The following is a 23,330-nucleotide window of genomic DNA, read 5'->3' as shown; positions in this document are numbered from 1 at the left end:
AACGACTTAACGACACACATTTTTGGTGTTTCGAAGAATGACCATGATATTTAACTTGTTTTTTGAAAAGTGTACATAAGCATTTTCTGAGACAAGTCTAAGTTTCGACCAAGTTTTAATGTTTATTTTTTTTGCTTATTTGGGAGCTAAAGGTGCTTTGGGCTTGATCCTACTTGGAATAGGGCCTCGTGTTTAGCAACACGGTCTTAAGTCCTTTCCTGTTCCGCGTTTCGTGAAATCCGGGCCTTGGGCTGCATTTCCGACGCCCAAGGCTAGGCGTTAAACATTTCGGCGCCCAGCCATGGGCGCTGAAGTCCTTTCCTGGCGAATTTTGACTTTCGGATTTCTTAACGCGTTTTCGAATGGGATCAAGATGTCACTTGATGCGTTCAGCTATATATAGGGGCTAGATACGTCCCTATTTTCCACCACTCTCAATTTCTTTCTCTCTTTTTTGCTGTGTTATAATTACTCATTGCTTTTGCCATGTCGACCCCTACTTTCTCACTCCAACGGACTGTTAGGCGTTGGCTACAGGCCCTTACTCCCACAGAAAAGGCTTTGTTAAAAGAATACCACTTAGAGGCACTTTTAGGCTTACAACAAATTAATATTGATTATAACTTTCTGCATGCTGCCCTAAACTTTTGGGACTCCAATCATCATGTTTTTGCCTTTCGGGGCAACGAAATATGTCCTTTGCCAGATGAATTTGCTGCGATCCTTGGTTATCCTACTAATGCTACTTCTGCTACCCCTGGCACTATTGAAGAGGGTAAAACAACCATAGGGGCTCTCCTAGGACTAGATGATAACATGTTTGCTAAAATTGTTGTAGGTAACGAGGTTAACTTGGCAAAACTTGTAAAACATCACTTTAGGCCTATTAAGAATATGACCTAACAGAAATTGAATATTCGAGCCCTTGTATTTTGCTTGTTGAATCACTATTTGCTATCGAATAACAATGGTGAGTTCGGTGACATAAGGTTGGTCCCCTTGATTAGCCAGATGGAAAGTTGCTATTCTATTATGCCGTTGGTTGTTGCCGAGACTTTGTTGAGTGCGGATGGCTGAAGAAGGATGCCAAATCTGAACATTTTAAGGGAAGCCCCCTATTACTGCAGGTAATCGACTTTTCCTTGCGCACGTATACACTCTTTTTTGCGTACACAACGAGTTTCAGCGCCCAGGGCTGGGCGCTGGAATTTTCGGCGCCTGGTCCTGGGCGTTGAAACTGCGCACCAGGAACCGTTTTCTTTTATTATTTTTTTGATCGTGCCCGTTTTTTGCAGATTTGGCTCGCGGAACGGCTTAGACTTTTGGAAGCTCCTGCCGATCCTAAACATTATCGCCCTATAGCCTTGGGTAACCGAAAATACTTGCACCAAGGCCAGGACGAGGCCTAATGGACCTCCTTTTTTACTTATGGCACTTGTTCTATTAAGTGGGTGGTACCATGGTGGGGTTTGACTACTATGACAGGGGGTTCTGATGCATCGGTTTATGTTTCCTTGTTGGGGCTATCTCGTCCCATTTATATTTTCCCTTACCGAGTCATGCGTCAATATGGTTTAAGGCAGACTATCCCCTTTTCTGATACGGTACCACCTAAGGTAGCGGCCTTTTCACAAACACGGGTCCTAGCGTGGGCTAAGTATTATGATGGTCTCCCGCGTTGGGCCGTAGCTACAAATGGCTTTGTGGGTCTTTCTGAAAACTACAAGTTGTGGATGAGCTCCGATGATAAAGATGTGAGGGCCGAGGCTCGTAATGGGGAGCCGGCTGAGCTTTTGATACCTCGTATTCGTGTTAAGTATGAGGGTCCTGATTCTGCCAAACCTCGTACCTATAGTATTAAGACTGTGAAAGCTCGTCCTGATCGAAAGCGAAAGGAAGTTCCTCCCCGTTCCAGTTTCAGGCCTAAAAAGATGCCTAACATGAAAGGGCCTGCTGTTGTTAAAAGAAATGCAAGCTCTCGCGGAGATCGTCGCCGGAACAATGTATGGGTTAGGAAGGCTCAGCCACCTGTAGAAACAGTGGCTAGTCTATTTGATGATAATAATCCTTCTCCCATCATTGTCTGTGCCCTTGAGGCTGAGCGGGCTATAACTGAGAATGTTTCTGAAGCCTTGGCATCTTTGGAAGTTAGTGTCCAGGAGCCGGTTTTTATGGAGATTGATATTGGGGCAGCGCAGAAGACTGTGGGGGTGGATCCTGCGAACATTGCCCTCTACAAGACTTTATTTGATGATCCGGAAGAACTAGAGTAGTGTAGTTCTTGCTAGGGTGTAGGTGCCCTTTATTTATTTCAGTTGTGTTTGTTTTTATTCTTAGCACTTTGTTTTCCTTCTTATTATTTTTTCAATAAAGGCGTATTTTTATTTTTCATTTTTATTTATTTTTGTTTCTCCTCTTTTTTATGTTTTTATATGTCTAACACTTTTTGCACAAAGAATATTTATTTATTTTATTTGGACCGAATCCTTGGTAAGGATTGCCTACGTATCTTGTCAGAATCAGGTCGCACGTAGTTCTAGCTTTAGAATAAGTTCTAGTATGCCGGATTTCGGTAGATATGCCCTGAGGTGGAAGCATATTACTTAATCGGTTAAATGAGTGAAGTATTATCATTATTTTCATCTGCCGTTTTTTTTGCCATAAGTCGCGTAAAATATGAAATTCGACTAATTTGTATGGCTATATTTTTGGTAAGCCTATTTGGATACGTACTGTACCCCCCAAGTGTTCGTTATTTTTCCGTTGTGTGCGGATAAAATGACGAGCACTTCTGAAAAGAAAATTTTTGGCAAGCAGAGAGTTTCAATGCCCAGGCTGGGGCGTCAGAAATTTCAGCGCCCATCCCTGGGCGCTGAAAATGACTTGGGCGGTCAATTTTTGACGCTTTGCTTCACATGTTCTTGCATTTATTTCTTTTTTTTGTGCCTTGATTTTTTTGCTCGTATTTAAAGTCAATTTTGAGGCTATTTTGGAGGCTTTTTTGACTGTTAGCGTGAAATGCATTTTTGTCCGGATTAATTTTTTCTATTCGTGACTCGAAACAGTTTTGAAAATGGGGTTAGGGTGCGGAAGTTATGAAGATCTTTGTGTAGGCTTTTGAGGTGGGTTGAAGTGCGTGTTGTTAGTGAAGGGTATGATGGAATTATGTTTTATGAATCTGTTTTTTGGTAACATTTGCATTGTTTTGGATTTTGATTTCCTTTGATTTCTTTGGGTTGCATGGATTGACTCTTATGATGACACTGGTTGGCTTTTTAGGTTTTGGGGATATGAATGGGATAGTGTGGTTTATTTTGTGGGTTTTCGGGAACTGGTTCCCATGGCACTATTTCAAGACCGAATGGGCCTCGTTTGTTGGGCCTAGAGTGGGCCGCCTCTTTATTTTTGTATTTTGCAAGTACATTTGGTGCTTTATTTTGCGTTAGAATAAACTTTTTAGGAGAAATATTACGCCTTTGTTGATTTGGAAAGTAAGGAAAACACACTGAAATAAAACTGGCCTATATTCTAAGGGGCCTTAGGACCATCTAAAGTCTCTATTATTTTTTCTACCAATCTAAAGAACTACTAGGCGTTTTTTTACTAATGGTGCTCTATGTGGCTCAAGCCTGGGGTTTAGTCTCATAAAACTTCGGTCCTTCACCGGTACTCATCTTGAATTCTATTCCTTTTGCATTGACCCACTGATATGTCTTCACCCATCCGTTCTCGATCTCTTCTAGTGTTGATGCAGGAGAGATTAACCGGGTTGGATCGAAACCTTCATCTTGTAAAGCTAGGGTAGTCATCACAGTCTCGTCCTCCATAGGCCTCGATTCGTTAAACAATGTCCATAGAGCCTGGTTGTCCAATTTTCAAATCCGGGTTTTAGCAAGCCATCCTGAACGAAGGGTTCAGGGAAATCGCAGCATGGGTGTTCTTCTCCTTCCCGAACGAACATCCCGTTAAGGGTTCTTTGATATGGGGGAAGGAGGGTGGTTTGTTTGGCCTTGTTAAGGTGTAGCCTAGACAGGCGGTCAGCAATATCTTCCTCTATTGGTTCATAGCCTAAGCCAAAGGGAGCAGATTTGTTGGGTAAAGGATGGAATGTGCATTCCTTCTTCCTTATGCCCAATGGGGTTCCAGGGAAATAACCTTGAGCTAACAGTATTCTAGGGATGACTCGGGATGCATGCGGGTCTAGGAATGCTGGATCATAATCTTCGATGAACTGGATTGTTTCTTCCATTTGAAACCCGTAAAGGTCATCTGCAGTTTCGGCTGTTCCAACCATAGTACAACTGACGTCGAGAGGAGGGGCGCGGATTTCTAGTATTACCCCGTTATGGTTAAGTTTAACCATTTGGTGCAAGGTAGAAGCCACACCTCCTAAGTCATGGAGCCAAGGTCGCCCCAAGAGGAGGTTGAAAGTGGGCTTGATGTCGATTATTTGAAACTCCGTGGTGCGTGCCACGGGCCCGGTTTGTATGGTAAGGTTGATTTTTCCCAATACAGGCCTTCGGGAGTTATCATAAGCTCGTACCCCTTGCGTGGAGGTTTGGAAGTCATCGTTTCCTAGTCCCAAGCAATGGGCGGTTCGCAACGGGCAAACGTTAACCTCCGAACCGTTATCTACGAGCGCTAGGGGGATGTTTTGCCCTTTGCATCCGACTACTAGATAAAGGGCTTTATTGTGAGCACCCCCCTCTTTGGGCAAGTCTTTATCAGTGAAAACTATGGCCTTTTCTCCGGCATCTCTCGTGACATGGCTAACCAATGAGTCAGGTGTGATATCTGTAGTTACTGAGATGAGGTCGAGTGAGCGAATAAGCTTTTCGCGATGTTCCTTTGAAGTACACATGAGATCCCAGATGGTAATCTCGGCCTTGGTTCTTTTTAGTTGTTTCAGGAGAGGATTTTCAATGACTTCTGTGACGGTGGCGTGCCGTCTATTCTCAGGAGTTTGCCTAATCGGGATGTCGTCCATAGGAGGTGGGTGAATATCCGGTTGGTATATTCTTCCAGATCGGGTGAGATTGTCGACCTCGGGCTCCTAAGTGGTGGTGTCAATGAGAGCATACCCGGGCCAAGTTTCGGTGAAGAGGTCTTGGCCCGACACTTGAGATAGGTAAATATCTTCAGCATCATCATCCCACACACCGCACACTTCTCTCTCGATTCGATCCATAGGGACTACAGCGAGTGGTGCACCTTGAGGCGTGATGTACACCGTGGGGTCGAAGTTCTCTGGTTGGTCGAGAGAGATGTGACAAGAGCCGAGTGGGCTCTTGTTTTTGTTGGGTTTGCCAACGTTAGGGAGAGGTATCACTTCATCCTCTACCATGCCCTGGATCGTATGTTTTAGATTCCAGCAGTTTTCAGTGTCATGCCCATTTCCTTGATGGAATTTGCAGTAAGTACCTTCGATCCAATATTTGCCCTTGACAGGAGGGTCACGGGTGGGGCCTATAGGTCTCAACTTTCCTTGATTGGTTAGTCTTTCAAAGGCTTGTACCAAAGTCGACCCGAGTGGGGCAAACTTTCGGTCTCGGACCCATCTTCCAGGGCTTCTTCGGGCGGGAGTCTCTTCTACAGCATGGACTTCTTGGGCTTGGGATGTGTTACCCCGATTATAGGTGTTGTTTTTATATGTGGGTTTGCTTTTTATGGTTTTGGCGAGGTCGTCCTCGATCTTTATTCCCACATCATAAACTCTTTTGAAAGTGTCAAGTCCCAAGTACCTACGGTGTTGTCTGTAAGCCGGGTCCAGGTTGTCAATGAATTTTTGGACCAATTCTGTTTCTGGAGGCCTATTGATTAGCTGGGCCTCCTGGTCCCTCCATCTAGCAAAGTAGGTTGTGAAACCCTCATTTTTCTTTTGGAAGAGAACTTCCAGGTCGCGCATGGTGACTTGGAAATCCATGTTCGACGAGTATTGCTTGATGAAGACATTGACAAAGTCTTCCCAAGTGGGGAAGATCTTAGGGTCCTGGTGATAGTACCATTTGAGTGGCACAAGTTCCAAGGACAAAGGAAAGGCAGGTAAATACATGGACTTGTCCACACCTTTCAAGTTCATGGCATTCACAAAGCTCAGTAGATGATCACGTGGGTTGTCCGTGGCCTTGAACTTTGGTAACTCAGATGAACTGAACTTTTCTGGTAGTTTGCCAGGAAAAGGTTCAGGATCGAGGGAGAAGTATTTTCTCCCCATGGTTTGCTGTAGGACTATTTTTTCAATCCTCTTCTCGTTATCGAGGTCGTTTTTGGCTTGCGCGGCCGCTAAAGCTTCATTTTCCATTTTCAATTGGCCCATAAGTTGGGTCATTTGGACCATCTGGTCTCGCAAATCTTCGATGGACATGTTTGAAGGTGCGAATCGAGGTTGGGGAAGCGGAGATCCTTGAAATGGGGGACGACGGACGGAGCTTGGAGTCACTAAACCTGATGTTGGCGATGTATCTTCGAGACGCACTAACCGTTGATTCCTTGATCGGCACCAAGTGGCAGGACCAGTCCTAGGCATAAGATAAGCTAAAGTTTAGGTTCCCAAAGTTTCAAGCATTACTTAGTCTAGACTTCAACTCCCTCTATTGGTTTTTTGCTCTTTCTTTTATTGGTACACTTTTGATTTTTTTTTCTTTTGGTCATTCTTTGGATTTTCGAAACACTTGCCCGTGTGACATTCATAATTGTTAGCAGGTTCGTTTTTTAGTGCCGAGCATTGTCGTCGTAGGAGGCCTAACAACGACGCAAAGAGTTATTAATTTTTTACGAGTCGCTTTTGAAATCGAGTGCTTTTCTTACGCCTCGTAGCAATTCTTTTTACGGACATTTTTTGTGCTACGTATTTTCTTTTCGCGCGGGCACCGAGGCTGCTGCACCTGACCAGAAGGCCAAGCAGCAACTTCAGCGCCCAGCGTCGGGCGTGAGAAATTCTGGCGCCCAGCCAGGGACGCTGAAAATGCGTCCCTGACTGGTGCTCAATTTCTGTTTGCGTATATTTTTTGTTTATGCGACTTGATTTTGCGCGCTTGCCTTATAACGTCCTTTACGCGTTGTACAACGTTTGTGGGATTCGTTACGGGCCATTCCGAGCGTCGCTTATTTTTGTGGCGATCGTTCGGGTTTGCGGTACGCGTATTTCGGTATAACTCTTTGGCAAATTGGTTTATGAATGTTTGGGCAATTTTTAAGGTCGTTGGTTTTCTAGCATTATTTGTCTAGCATTATTCGTACGCACAATCATAACATAGTCACATAGTTCGCTACACATAACTACATTACAAACATGGATTTGAAAATTAAATATGTCACGTAGTTTATGATAGGCTTCTATGGGTAGTATTTGCGCCTGGCTTGGTACCGCTTCTATCGTAGATCCAACACATGCCCCGGTCGAGGTAGTGTCTTTAACAGACGAATTTCGCTCAAGAGGCCAACCCGCAAGTGCAAGCCAAGGGGGCATGCAGGCGAGAGGGACCTAATGAGCGAGCGATTGGGTTCGGGATAGGTGTACTACCTGCACAAGTACCGAGTGGGCAACATGCGCGGCGTATGCACCCCCCTATTGGCGGAAAAAGGTATCCTTAGTCCCAACTCCCGAGGGAGCCGAGATTCGTTATGCGGTTCTGCCCGTTCACATTAATATGCTGATTTTCAGGTCGTCACAACTTGATGGGGAAATAAACGCGGGGTAGGATCGTTTCACCCTTCGGATATTTTGATTACCTACAAGCACGAGTATTTCCTTCACTATCCCCAGTGGAGTGGCCACTGTGAGGGGGTCGAAAAAGCACGAGGCTAATGCGTGACCTCGTCCCTCGTGGGTGTGACGATTCTTTTTATTCAATCAAGTGTAATTGGATTTCCTGTGAGTTTACACCCAATTGACTAGTAATATAGGAGTCGCCATTCAGTTTTTAACAACAATGAGAAAAACTGACAAAACCCGGTTATCGTGACAAAAAGGAGTGCAATTATGTTTGACCACGACGGCCGTAGGTTCCCTTGTGATCCCTGGTGTGGGGATCTCTCAACATACACCCGCAAGGTAGAGATTGAGGGTTCGGGGGACTGTAACTACCGAGAGGAGTACTTCACTCGTCGATAACTCGAGAGGCAGGATATCCTTACTAGCTCAGCATAAATAATTGAAGGGACATGCGTTAACTATTAAACTAATCTGATTTGATTTTAGCAATATGCAACATATAATACTAGATCGATCATGATTATCTGATTTAAATAGTATTAAGGGACCTAGCATGATAATCCAATTTCCCAAAAATATTATATTTGTTAGGCGTGATAGAACAATCAGGTTTAGTTAGTTTAACAGTTCGTAAAAAGGGCGAGGAAAGCGATTAAATCATCGAAAAGGGACACATTACGACGCACCCTTGAGAGGTGCGTCACGGTTCTCAGAAAACTAACCACTTTGACTTTGCTATTTCTCCTTTTTATTTAACGAATCTCAATTATGGGACAGGATACGTTCTGTTCGATTTATGGATCGATTACGACAGAACGGGTGAACAATTTCGCAGCGTGAGGCTTAGGCTAGGGGTTGGAGTCAATACTCAGAATATGAATTGTGTGTTGTGTGTTTCACGTCGAATTTGGGGCTGTATTTATAGGGAAGAGTTCGTGGAAAGATAGAATTGAAGAGTTCTAATCCACAAAGAATTAGGAAAAAACACGTACCCAGGTATTTTCAGCGCCCAGGCCTGGGCGCCGAAGATTTCGGCGCCCAGAGCCAGGCGTTGAAAATAGGGTCTGGGCTTGTTTTCTTAGTCAGATTCGGATTCCTGAAATTCGTAGTGTTTGAGACTTAATCGAATCTTTTAGTGCGTATCAATTTCATGACGGAATGCGTCTGGGCCCGTTACGAACTCTAGGCTCGTTAGGATTTTAATTAATACGTAACTCTTATTTCCGAATCATATTAGGAATAGGATTCTCACAGTTTTCTATCTCATTTAGGATTTATGTTGGAGTGCAACACCTAATTCTGACAGGTTTCTATCTTTTATGACTTGCCACTTTTAGAAGCTACCCTTTACGGTAGTTACTATTTTTAGCAAGTTTCCATAAATAGCAGGTTTCGGGTGAAATGAAAAGGGGAATTAAGATTCGTTATTTTATAGGAGATGCGTTGTCAAGTGGAGATTTATGTTCTCATCATCGAACCTTTCCCTTCCGCTAATGGGGACAAAAGTAGGTGTCTACACAGGCCCCTTTATGTTAGGCATCTTTTTAGGCCTGAAGCTGGAACGGGGAGGAACTTCCTTTCGCTTTCGATCAGGGGTACGAGGTTTGGCAGAATCAGGACCCTCATAGTTAACACGAATACGAGGTATCAAAAGCTCAGCCGGCTCCCCATTTCGAGCCTCGGTCCTCACAGCTTTATCATCGGAGCTCATCCACAACTTGTAGTTTTCAGAAAGACCCACAAAGTCATTTGTAGCTACGGCCCAACGCGGGAGACCATCATAATACTTAGCCCACGCTTGAACCCGTGCTTGTGAAAAGGCCGCTACTTTAGGTGGTACCGTATCAGAAAAGGGGATAGTCTGCCTTAAACCATATTGACGCATGACTCGGTAAGGAAAAATATAAGTGGGCCGAGATAGCCCCAACAAAGAAACATAAACCGATACATCAGAACCCCCCGTCATAGTAGTCAAACCCCACCATGGTACCACCCACTTAATAGAACAGATGCCATAAGTAAAAACGGAGGCCCATTCGGCCTCGTCCTGGCCTCAGTGCAAATATTTTCGGTTACTCAAGGCTATAGGGCGATAATGTTTAGGATCGGCAGGAGCTTCCAAGAGCCTAAGCCGTTCCACGAGCCAAATCTGCAAAAAACGGGTACGATCAAAAAATAATAATAAAAAGAAAGCGGTTCCTGGGGCGCAGTTTCAACGCCCAGGACCAGGCGCCGAAAATTCTAGCGCCCAGCCCTGGGCGCTGAAACTCAGCCCCAAGGCAGGACGAATAAAAAATATATATGCAAAATAAACGTATACGTGCGCAAAGAAAAAAAATCGATTACCTGCAGTAATAGGGGGCTTCCCTTAAAATATTCAGATTTGGCATCCTTCTTCAGCTCATCCGCACTCAGCAAAGTCTCGGCAACAACCAACGGCATAATAGAATAGCAACTTTCCATCTGGCTAATCAAGGGGACCAACCTTATGTCACCGAACTCACCATTGTTATTTGACAGCAAATAATGATTCAACAAGAAAAATACAAGGGCTCGAATATTCAATTTCTGTTCGGTCATATTCTTACTAGGCCTAAAGTGATGTTTTACAAGTTTTGCCAAATTAACCTCATCACCTACAACAATTTCAGCAAGCATGCTAGCATCTAGTCCTAGGAAAGCCCCTAGGGTTGTTTTACCCTCTTCAATAGTGCCAGGAGTAGCAGGGGTAGCATTAGTAGGATAACCAAGGATCGCAGCGAATTCATCTGGCAAAGGACATATTTTGTTGCCCCGAAAGACAAAAACATGATGATCGGAATCCCAAAAGCTTAGGGCTGCCTGCAGAAAATTATAGTCAATATTAATTTGTTGTAAGCCTAAAAGTGCCTCTAAGTGGTATTCTTTTAACAAAGCCTTTTCTGTAGGAGTAAGGGCCCGTAGCCAACGCCTAACAGCCCGTTGGAGTGAGAAAGTAGGAATCGACATGACGAAAGCGAGGAGTAACTAAAACACAGCAAAGAAAGAAGGAAATTGAGAGTGATGGAAAATAGGGACGTATCTAGCCCCTATATATAGCTGAATGCATCAAGTGACATCCTGATCCCATTCGGAAACGCGTTAAGAAATCCGAAAGTCAAAATTCGCCAGGAAAGGACTATCAGCGCCCATAGCTGGGCGCCGAAATAATTAACGCCCAGCCTTGGGCGCCGAAAATGCAGCCCAAGGCCCAGATTTCACAAAACGCGGAACAGGAAAGGACTTAAAACCGCGTTGCTAGACACGAGGCCCTATTGCAATTAAGATCAAGCCCAAAAGCATCTTTTGCTCCCAAATAAGCAAAAATAAAAGTTAAAACTTGGTCGAAACTTAGACTTGTCTCAAAGAATAATTGTGTACACTTTTTGAATATCAAGGTCATTCTTCGAAACACCAAAAAAAATGTTGTTAAGTCGTTGGTTTCTCAAATAAAAAATGTTTGTCTGTCAAAAGATTAATCCGGGCCAAGCTAAACCGGATGATATTAAACCTTCTCGCCCGAAGACTGAAGTCGCACCCCATGACTTCGTCGAAATAGCACACCACTATGAAAGGTCGCTCGCACATACGAGCACGACCCCAAACATGATTACAAGATGTTATGAAATACGCGAAAAATGACCGACAAACCCAAGTGCTTGGGGGCTCGCGAAAAAATATATACTACAATAAAGAGTGCGCGGAGTTAAAATCATATTCCCGGACTACGCTATATACAGTCCCATGTTTGGATAAACTAAAAAAAAAACGGAACTCGATCTCAGAGCAAAGGTCGCCGTTGATACTTATACATGGTCCCCTAATCAAGGAACCAGGTAGTGGCAAAATCGAGCCATAAACACTAGCTCAAAACCATGAAAGATGATGACCACAAGACAATGGTCCGTCTAAGCACGTTGTCAACCCACATTCAGGTTGCAACTAAATCCGAGCATCCCTCGAAAGAAAATAAGTTCTTTAAAAAACAAAAAAATAGGGCTCGCCCACCTTCAGCAGGCGGAGGCTGCGTTACCGCGCAGGTCCTCAGTTTTCGAAAAAGAATCTTCAAAAAAAATATATGTTTACAGGCTCGCCATCTTTAGCCGGCGGGGTCTGCGCCACTAACCGCGCAGGTCCTTAGTCGCTGCAGCGATAACTTTTTTTGGTTTTCCGTTTTTCCAAAAAAAAAAGAACGATGTGAGTAGCTTTTGCTTTTCCGTTTTTCCAAAAAAAGAACGATGTGAGTAGCTTTTGGTTTTCCGTTTTCCCAAAAAAAAAGAACGATGTGAGTAGCTTTTGGTTTTCCGTTTTTCCAAAAAAAGAACGATGTGAGTAGCTTGGTTTTCCGTTTTTCCAAAAAAAGAACGATGTGAGTAGCTTTTGATTTTCGGTTTTTCCAAAAAAAAAGAACGATGTGAGTAGCTTTTGGTTTTCCGTTTTTCCAAAAAAAGAACGATGTGAGTAGCTTTTGGTTTTCCGTTTTTCCAAAAAAAAAAGAAAAAGAACGATGTGAGTAGCCTTTGGTTTTCCGTTTTTTCCAAAAAAAGAACGATGTGAGTAGCTTTTGGTTTTCCGTTTTTTTCCAAAAAAGCGATGTGAGTAGTTTCCCTTTTTTCCAAAATTTAAAAGATTGGTTTTCCGTTTTTCCAAAAAAAAGAACGATGTGTTGGATTTTCCTTCGTTTTACGTCCCGTAAAAACAAGAGGGTTTTCTCGTTTAGCTAACCCTGAAAATGAGAATCTTTAAAAACGTTTTTACCTCGTGATTGGGCTTGGCCAGGCCCAATTACACTTTATAGCTTTGATTTCGAAAACATCTGTAGCTACTCCCAATGACAAAGTGAGGGAGTTTCTACGCATCTTTAGATACTTCCAATGACAAAGTGAGGGAGTTTCTATACTATCCGTTGACAAATTCCAATGACGCGTGAGAGATATGTCGACACTTCAAGTGATGACCCTTAAGTCAAATGTTATCACTCGGGGGCTCGTGAGACCCTCGCAAAACAGGTCACATACACCATGGCTTGTGTGACGCACTCCGTCCAGTACTTTGACCATCGTCTCGTCCGAGACTCAGTCAAAGTGGGGGCTAACTGTAGACACCTACTTTTGTCCCCGTTCCTGAAAGGGAAGGTTCGATGATGAGAACGTAAATATCCACTTGACAACGCATCTCCTATAAAATAACGAATCTCAATTCCCCTTTTCATTTCACCCGAAACCTGCCATTTATAGAAACCTGCTAAAAATAGTAACTGTCATAATGGGTAGTTGTTAAAAGTGGCAAGTCATAAAAGATAGAAACCTGTCAGAATTAGGTGTTGCACTCCAACATAAATCCTAAATGAGATAGAGATTATGAGAGAATCCTATTCCTAATATGATTCGAAAATAAGAGTCACGTATTAATTAAAATCCTAACGAGCCTAGAGTTCGTAACGGGCCCAGATGCATTCCATCATAAAATTAATACGCACTAAAAGACTCGATTAAGTCTCAAACACTCCGGATTCTAGGAATCCGAATCTGACAAAGAATTCTGCCAGACCCTATTTTCAACGCCCAGCCTTGGGCGCCGAAATCTTTGATTCTCTTCCGAATCCGTTTCGTATTCAAATTCCTGAAAATCTATCTTTCTACGCCACTCTTTCCTATAAATTGACCCCTAAAGCCGACGTGAAGAGGACACAACACACAATTATTATTCTGAGTATTGACTCTAAACCCCTAAGCCTAAGCCTCACGCTGCAAAACTGATCACGCGTTCTGTCGCAATTGATCCATAAATCGAACAGAACGTATCCTGTCCCATAATTTGATATTCGTTAAATAAAAGGAGAAATAGCAAAGTCAAAGTGGTTAGTTTTCTGAGAACCGTGACGCACCTCTCAAGGGTGCGTCGTAATGTGTCCATTTTCCATGGTTTAATTGCTTTCCTCGCCCTTTTATGAACTGTTAAACTAACTAAAATCTGATTGTTCGATCACGCTTAATAAATATGATATTTTTGGGAAATTGGATTATCATGCTAGGTCCCTCAAAGCAATCTAAATCAGATAATCGAGCTCGATCTAGTACAATATATGTTGCATATTGTTAAAATCAACTCAGATTAGTTTAATAGTTAACGCATGTCCCTTCAATTATTTATGCTGAGCTAGTAAGGATATCCTGCCTCTGGAGTTATCGAAGAGCGAGTACTCCTCTCGGTAGTTACAGTCCCCTGAACCCTCAATCTCTACCCTGCGGGTGTACGTTGAGCGATCCCCACCACCAGGGATCACAAGGGAACCTACGGCCGTCGTGGTAAAACATAATTGCACTCCCTTTATGTCACGATAACCGGGTTTTGTCAGTTTTTCTCATTGTCGTTAAAAACTGAATGGCGACTCCTATACTACTAGTCAATTGGGTGTAAACTCACAGGAAATCCAATTACACTTGATTTGACAAAAAGAAGCGTCACACCCACGAGGGACGAGGTCACGCATTAGCCTCGCGCTTTTTCGACCCCCTCACAGGCACCTATTTATAGAGGTATGGAAAAGGAACTAGAATCCTACTAGGATACGAATTAATTAAACTAGAATCCTAGTAGAACTCTTATTTAATTAATTTATCCTTTTAGGATTAGGAATTTAATCATATATCGAATCCTGATAGCTTTAGGATTCGTATATGAACACAAACACACACACGCACGCACAGCAGCCCACGAGGGGCGTCGTGCGCGCGCGCGCAGCCCGCGAGCACTCGCAGCCCATTGCCACGAGGCCCACACGCTGCCGCAGCTTTGGCGCGCGCTGGGCCTGCCTTGCGGTGGGCCTGGCGCAGCCTTGGCTGGTGCGTTGTGGCGCGCTGGCTTGCTGGGCGATGGCCCGGCTTCGTGCTGGGCCTTCGTCTGGCAGGCCTCGTCCGATGCTAATTCGTACGATACGCTTCCGATTAAATTCCCGATTCCGGAATTTATTTCCGATACGAACAATATTTAATATTTCCGATTCCGGAATTAATTTTCGTTTCGAACAAATATTTAATATTTCCGTTTCCGGAATTATTTTCCGATTCCGATAATATTTCCAATTCTGACAATATTTCCGTTTCCGGCAATATTTCCGATTCCGGCAATATTTCCATTTCCATTTAATATTTTCCGATACGTACCATGTTTCCGTTTCCGGCAACATTTTCCGATACGATCCATATTTCCGTTTCCGGTAATATCATCGTTTCCGGAGTATTCATTTCTTGCTTGTGACGATCTCAGCTCCCACTGAAACCAAGATCTGTCGATTCCGAATATCCATAGATGGAGTATTTAATGCCATTAAATACTTGATCCGTTTACGTACTATTTGTGTGACCCTACGGGTTCAGTCAAGAGTAAGCTGTGGATTAATATCATTAATTCCACTTGAACTGAAGCGGCCTCTAGCTAGGCATTCAGCTCAATTGATCTCACTGAATTATTAACTTGTTAATTAATACTGAACCGCATTTATTAGACTTAATATTATATGCATACTTGGACCAAGGGCACTATTTCCTTCAAGAGGTTCTTGGACTTCTCAAAACGTCTATATGAGTTCAACCTTCTAATAGAGTTCCTTAAACTTACTTTCTGAATTCCACAGTCTATCTTAGCCTTGTACAAACTTAGCCAATCCATCCCTAGAATTACATCTAGGTCCCTAAAATTAAACTTTTGTCAAATCAGAAGGGAGAACGCAATCTTTTGTCTTCAAAGGCAGGTTCTTAAATAATCTTATACACCTTATGGTTACACTAGTAGACATAATAAAAGGTAAATCAATCATTCAAAATCTACTAACTTCAGACTCTTAGTAACAGATGACAAAACGAAAGAATAAGTTTCTCCCGAATCAAATAATGTTTTAACTAGCACGGAGTTAATGGAAAAAGTACCATGAACTACGTCTGCAGAACGTTCAGCTTCATTTCTAGTCATCAAGAACGGCTTGCCCGGAGCCTTATTCTGGTTGTTGTTATCATTTGCAGGCTTATTATAGTTCTCTTGATTGTTTTGTGCCCCTCCAGGCTTTGAATTTTGACCTCCAGACTGGTTAAACCTCACTTGGTTCCCACCTCCATTACTATTTTGTTCCTTTCTGTGCTTAGTGAAGCACTCAAACTCTCTATGCCCCCTTTTCTGACAATAGTGGCAATTCACCAATTTTCCTTTACAGTCCTTCCCAGGGTGGTTTGTTGCACCTTTTGCAGTGATACACTCTCTCGGATTGACTCCTATTGTTGTGCCCCTGACTGTTTCCTCCTTGAAGATTTCCATTTCCATTCCTATTCTCATTCATATTCCTCTTGAAATTCCCTTGGTTTTCCCGGACATTAAACTCTTTTCTTTTCTCCCCAACAACATTTTTCTCGTCCCTTATGGACTGCAAACCATAAATGTGAGCGGTTCTCTCATACTCATTATTTAAAGATGTAAAGGTTTCTCCACCTAATCCCAACTGGATCTCATCGGTCAACCCTTTCCCAAACCTCTGAGCCTTTATCTCTTCTGTGGCTACAACCTCAGGTGCAAACCTCGACAACGCTATAAATTTGCTATAATATTCAGCAATGGTCATACTCCCCATCCCAAGGTTTATGAATTCCTGCGCTTTTCGTTTTGTTATAAAAGGAGGATAAAACTTTTCCCTCAACGCAACAACTAATGAGTCCCAATTAAATCCTTCAACAACACTTAGCCTAGTTCCATTCTCTTTCCACCATAGACCGGCCTCATCTTTTAGGTAAAGGACAGCTTGACCTACTTTCATATTTTCAGGACATTTTACCACCCCAAATAGTTTCTCAAACTCCCTGATCCAGTTTTCAAGGAAGGTGGGGTCTGCCTGCCCCTTAAAGTATGGTGGCTTAACTTTCGCAAGCCTTTCAAACATGTCCCCTGCAGAATCGGGGCGCTCAGTTCTTTCCTGGGTTAATCTTTCCGCCAAGAGGCGAATAGCAGCAGCTAGGTCGTTATTACTGGCCATCCTAGAGCGCGACCTGAAATTACTATACTCTAATTCAGGCTCAAAACTTAACTTATATTATCCTCTAGCAATGTAATATCACATTATCATTCAAAATTCACACAAAATGAACAATCATGCAGAACATTCAACTAAGAAACAAGGAATAACTTCAATCATCACGAATAATAAGGTAGAATAAAAGAAGAAAACATTTCCCTTGCGTGCCCATAATAAACTTTGATCCCTTAGATAGTCAATAATCTAACTTTTATTCCTCAGAAGAATGTCATAATAATCCTAAATATTAACACACACCTGTTCTCAAAATAAAGTAAAAAGGTTCTACGATATAAACATAAACTATGGTTGGGCGAATTGTCCAACATTTTTCTCACACACAACTAAATATGTAAGCAAAGCTAAAGGGAGACATCATCAGACTTGTCTTTTGATTCTCTATAACCTTCTAGGGTGAATAACTCATATTTAAGTTCATCATCATCATCCATATCAAAATAATAAGCTTGTTTTCTTGGCCTTGAGGATCTTCGTGGACCTTGAAGTTGATGATTATCTTCGTCTGGCTCAGACTCGGGCTCAGGCTCGGGCTCAGGCTCAGGCTCAAACTCAAACTCAATCTCAGGCTCAGAATCAGATTCAACCCTCAGAAAAGCTTTGTAGATATCCATTTTTGTTTGACCCACAGCACGGTCATACTCACGAATCGCCTCATCATCACTACCATATGCACTTGTTTTCATTACTTCGTGACAAATGTGCTCTAGACTACGAATTCTACTGTTGTCAGGTTCATAACTCATCACATTTTCATCATCGCTTAGAACAATAGGGTTAGAGTTGCTCCCTATTCTATTTTCTTCTATGCCAGACATGATTAGTGATCTATAACAATTAAACATAGTTTCTATGTTAGTAATTAGTACTCTCACTTACCGTATGATCCCACAATACACAATAAGTAAGAATATATAGCAATCGCAAAGCATAGGAAAGACACAACAGTTAGCAGGTAGAGAAAGTACAATCATGTTGACATAATGCAGACACAATGCTTCTATTCTATATACCCTTTCCTATGCTACCCATCTCTAAAAATAGTCATAATATATCAACCATTGAAGCATAAAAAAGAATAAAACAAGAATGATTTATAAGAATTAATTTGATTAAACGAATAATTATTAAACGACAAATAATTAATAAATAAAACATATATATATATATATATATATATATATATATATTATTTTATTTTTTTCACGGTACTGTAGCAGCAGCAGTAAAAAAAACTTTTTAAAAAAAAAAAAAAAATTCCGAAAATATTAATTTAAATTTCAAAAAAAACGAAATACATTAATTCACATAAACAAGAACGTATTTCAAAGCACGTAATTCAAGAGTCAATTTTAAAATAAATTCATACATTTCTGACTCATAACTTTCAGTTTATTCACTAGTTTTAATTCAATGAAATTCTTTTTACGTAACTAATTAGTTAGTTAGGCGCCTAAAATTTAAAAGGTAGACACGAAATGTCAGTAAAACCTTTAGCTCAAAAATACCACTTTGTAACACCCCGACAATTCCCTTTTTCTAAAACAACCCTTTTATAAATATAACTATAGAGAATTATCAAAGTATTATCGCCCGTGTGAAAACGTAACGGCTTATTCAGAATTTTGCAGCGGAAAACATAAAACTAACTTTTAGGTTCATAAATAATCGATTACATATTAATTCCAAAACCAATTAACGGAAATAAGGAAATACGAATAGTACGACAAATTTCAAATCCAAGTTAATAAACCAAATCACTTAATAAAACAAATATAACTACAAGCTCTCTAATCCCGATCCCAATGATGCATCATCTTCAAACCTGTAGATGGGCAACGCTTATTGATCCTTAGAGACTGCTCACCAAAGATGGGTCATCACAGGATCAATAAGGCATAGCCATGATCAACACACACAAATAAAGCACGTAATCAGCAAAGCTGAGTACTACATACTAAAACAATAATAATCCTAACATGATACTATTAAACGAACAACCCTAACATGATACTAATGAACATAATTAAGGGCAGACAAAACATGATAATTTGACGACCATACTTGACTAGACTAGGCTAGACTTATAATAATAATATTATTTTAGTTGAAATAGACAATGGACCGAGTTGACCGTCCGACAGTCTTCACTAAGGAAGACGAGGTACGGGCGCGACTCCGTAACCTCAGAGACCTGCGATATCGAGGAACATTTGAATAAAAATAGGACACGGTGATCAATCCGGTCCGAGATAAAGGCCATGGGCTACCACCATGAACCCCAACTCCTGTTTGTCCGTCACTTTAGACGTGCACAGTCTAAAGCTATTGCTACTCAGTTTCACTTTACATGATTTACAAATTGAAACCCTGTTATGACTCAACAATCACATAAGGCATACAATTCATATTTATTCACAACTGTTTTTCTCTTGGAATTAAGTAAGTGATCACAAAGGCATCAATCAAGACTCATTCCAATTTACCCAACCTTTCCTTTAACCATGATCAACCCTGTATATGGGTATAAAGTTTCAACTTACTAAACAAGGTCCACCGCCCTCATAAAGTAGTGAAAAGCTAGAAAGGGAACAATATTCAATCGATCCAAACCAACATATAGAATAATCTAGTGTTCCCAACCAACATGTTTGTATCAATCATCCATACTAACATGTTACAATTCTCATAATGCAATATAAGTTCAATATGTCCGTCCAACAGTATAACATGCAATTTCAAAATAACCAAGTTCAACAACAAATTCAACATGGTTTCAACAATTAGCACACATTCCAAGCACACAGGTATGTACGTTCCTTGTGTAAACAAACTAATAGGCCACTTTAACACTTTCAAAAGTCGCCTAAAGAGAATTCTCCGCTTAAAACAACCAACAAATAATCCCAATCAATTTCTAATCATTGGCAACCATAACAAAGCATTCTAAATGCATCCTAAACATATTTAGAACTTTCCCCAATATCAAAACTTAAACATTTGATTTCCTAGCATCATATTTATTGAATTAGTGATTGAAATTTGTTGAAAACTTTTTGCAAACATCGTACTTTAAATTTTCAGCAATATAAATTCATTTAAAAGCTTCACCAAGGTCAATCTACGTTCCTAGTATCTCAAAACAACAAATTCAATAATCCATACTCAACCTACCATGATTAATCATCATAAAAACCTTGAATTTCATACTTTAAACAATCAAAATTAATATTTCAAAGTAATTTGATAATCTGAAAATTAATAACTTTATTATATAATTTGCATAATCTGAAATTTATAATTTAAATTACAAAACCATAACTTTAATTCAAGAAAACATAATCCAAATTAATAAATCATAAATAAGCCCTAATTTATAATTCAATCAACCAAAACTGAAATTAATTCGTTTATAATCTCAACATCAAATCTGAAAATCATATTCACCATAAAAATTATAAATTTAATTTAAGAACATAATCTAAATTAACAAAGTTTAATTTAAAATAATTAGTTACTTAGGGTTTAAGAAAGTAACCAATTCAAGAGGGGGAGAAGGGAGCTGGCCGGCGGACGGTGATGGCTCGCGGCAAGGGCTGGAAACGGTGGCTGTGTGCGGTGGTCGTGGCCTGGGTCACGGTTTGCTGTGAGAAAACGAAGAGAATCGAGCCATGAGAACAAGAACGACAATAAAAGAAATAAAAGAAAAAGGAGGAAGGAGGAGAAGCTTGAAGAAGAAGAAGAAGGAGTTACCGCGCTAGTGGTGGTCGGCTGGGTCGCTGTCGCGGGTGGTGCGGCGGCTGGCGGCGAGTAGTGAAGGCGTGAGAGAGCAATGGCACTTGTACGTGAGGTTGAAGAAGGAGGGGTTTTTTTTTTGCTCTTTTTCTTTTGGTTTCACATCAGAATAGAGAAGATAAGGGAGTATTTTGTTGGATTTATTGGTTTGGGCTTTGCCCAATTGGGCTAGTGTGAGGGGGTCGAAAAAGCGCGAGGCTAATGCGTGACCTTGTCCCTCGTGGGTGTGACGATTCTTTTTATTCAATCAAGTGTAATTGGATTTCCTGTGAGTATACACCCAATTGACTAGTAATATAGGAGTCGCCATTCAGTTTTTAACGACAATGAGAAAAACTGACAAAACCCGGTTATCGTGACATAAAGGGAGTGTAATTTTTTTTGACCACGACGGCCGTAGGTTCCCTTGTGATCCCTAGTGTGGGGATCTCTCAATATACACCCGCAAGGTAGAGATTGAGGGTTCGGGGGACTGTAACTACCGAGAGGAGTAATTCGCTCATCGATAACTCCAGAGGCAGGATATCCTTACTAGCTCAGCATAAATAATTGAAGGGACATGCGTTAACTATTAAACTAATCTGAATTGATTTTAGCAATATGCAACATATAATACTAATTCGATCGTGGTTATCTGATTTAAATAGCATTAAGGGACCTAGCATGATAATCCGATTTCCCAAAAATATTATATTTGTTAGGCGTCATAGAACAATCAGATTAGGTTAGTTTAACAGTTCATAAAAAGGGCGAGGAAAGCAGTTAAATCATCGAAAAGGGATACATTACGACGCACCCTTGAGAGGTGCGTCACGGTTCTCAGAAAACTAACCACTTTGACTTTGCTATTTCTCCTTTTTATTTAACGAATCTCAATTATGGGACAGGATACGTTCTGTTCGATTTATGGATCGATTGCGACAGAACGCGTGAACAGTTTCGCAGCGAGAGGCTTAGGCTAAGGGTTGAGTCAATACTCAGAATATAATTATGTGTTGTTGTGTGTTGTTTCACGTCGAAACTAGGGGCCTATTTATAGGGAAGAGTTCGTGGAAAGATAGAATTGCAGATTTCTAATCCGCAAAGAGTTAAGAAAAAACACGTACCCAGGTACTTTCAGCGCCCAGGCCTGGGCGCCGAAGATTTCGGCGCCCAGAGCCAGGCGTTGAAAATAGGGTCTGGGCAGCTTTGTTTAGTCAGATTCGGATTCCTGAAATCCGTAGAGTTTGAGATTAATTCGAGTCTTTTAGCGCGTATCAATTTTATGACGGAATGCGTGGGGCCCGTTACGAACTCTAGGCTCGTTAGGATTTTAATTAATACGTAAATCTTATTTCCGAATCCTATTAGGAATAGGATTCTCGCGGTTTTCTATCTCATTTAGGATTTATGTTGGAGTGCAACACCTAATTCTGACAGGTTTCTATCCTTTATGATTTGCCACTTTTAGAAGCTACCTTTTACGGCAATTACTATTTTTAGCAGGTTTCCATAAATAGCAGGTTTCGGGTGAAATGAAATGGGGAATCGAGATTCGTTTATTTTATAGGAGATGCGTTGTCAAGTGGAGTTTTTATGCTTTTATCATCGAACCTTTCCCTTGCGGGAACGGGGACAAGAGTAGGTGTCTACAGTTAGCCCCCACTTTGACTGAGTCTTGGAGTAAGACGATGGTCAAAGTATTAGACGGAGTGCGTCACACAAGCCATGGTGTATGTGACCTGTTTTGCGAGGGTCTCACGAGCCCCCGAGTGATAACATTTGACTTAAGGGTCATCACTTGAAGTGTCGACATATCCCTCACGTGTCATTGGGATTTGTCAACTGATAGTATAGAAACTTCCTCACTTTGTCATTGGAAGGATCTAAAGATGCGTAGAAACTCCCTCACTTTGTCATTGGGAGTAACTACAGATGTTTTCGAAATTAAAGCTGTAAAGTGTAATTGGGCCTGGCCAAGCCCAATCACGAGGTAAAACGTTTTTAAAGATTCTCATTTTCAGGGCTAGCTAAACAAGAAAACCCCCTTGTTTTTATAGGACGTAAAACGAAGGAAAATCCAACACATCGCTCTTTTTTGGAAAAACGAAAAACCAATCCTTTAATTTTTGGAAAAAAGGGAAAACCAATCCTTTAATTTTCGGAAAAAGGGAAAATCGATCCTTTAATTTTCGGAAAAAGGGAAAACAGATCCTTTGATTTTCGGAAAAAGGGAAAACCGATCCTTTGATTTTCTGAAAAAGGGAAAACCGATCCTTTGATTTTCGGAAAAAGGGAAAACCGATAAAAGTTATCGCTGCAGCGACTAAGGACCTGCGCTGTTAGTGACGCAGACCCCGCCCGTTGAAGGTGGGCGAGCCTGTCCGCTGAGGGTGGACCCCCCGTCCGATAGAAGTGGACGAATCTGTTTGATGTTTTTGAAAATAAGGACCTACGCGGTTTGTGACGTAGACCCCGCCGGCTGAAGATGGCGAACTTGTCCGCTGAGGGTGGACGCCCCGTCCGATAGAAGTGGACGAATCTGTTTTGAATATTTTTTATTTTTTTTTGAAAATAAGGACCTGCATGGTTTGCGCCGTAGACCCCGCCGGCTGAAGATGGCGAGCCTATTTTAAATTTGAAGACTTTATTCTTCGAAAAACTGAGGACCTGCGCGGCTAGTGACGCAGACCCCGCCCGCTGAGGGTGGGCGAGCCCATTTTGAATTTCTTATTTTGCCTATGTAGA

Source organism: Spinacia oleracea, chromosome 2, assembly GCF_020520425.1.
Source record: "Spinacia oleracea cultivar Varoflay chromosome 2, BTI_SOV_V1, whole genome shotgun sequence".
NCBI lineage: Eukaryota > Viridiplantae > Streptophyta > Magnoliopsida > Caryophyllales > Amaranthaceae > Spinacia > Spinacia oleracea.
The sequence above is the reverse complement of the archived record's forward strand: the minus strand, read 5'-3'. Positions refer to the sequence as shown.